The sequence below is a fragment of the Aptenodytes forsteri genome, unplaced genomic scaffold, assembly GCF_000699145.1.
Source record: "Aptenodytes forsteri isolate BGI_AS27 unplaced genomic scaffold, ASM69914v1 Scaffold547, whole genome shotgun sequence".
NCBI lineage: Eukaryota > Metazoa > Chordata > Aves > Sphenisciformes > Spheniscidae > Aptenodytes > Aptenodytes forsteri.
In genome coordinates this window covers 107,216-107,484 of record NW_008795324.1, presented here as the reverse complement: position 1 = coordinate 107,484, position 269 = coordinate 107,216, and positions in this window count along the sequence as shown.

Genomic DNA, 269 nt, shown 5'->3' with positions numbered 1-269 from the left:
GTGACTGGTTCTGTATTTTTTTTTTTTTTTTTTACTGTTTTTGGCCTTTTCTTGTTTTTATTTCCCCCCTTTTATTTTATTTTTGAAGTACCGTGGACAGGCACCTCAGAACCTGGTTACGTTTACTTGTTGGGAACTTAATTTATTTGCATTTGTTTTGTTGTTTTTTACAGTACTTTCTCCTCCGGTGTCCGTTCTCCTCGGATCCGGCCGCAGCTGGGTCCGGTGCCCGGCCGGGCTGGCGGGAGGCAGGGGTTTAAGTGATCAAT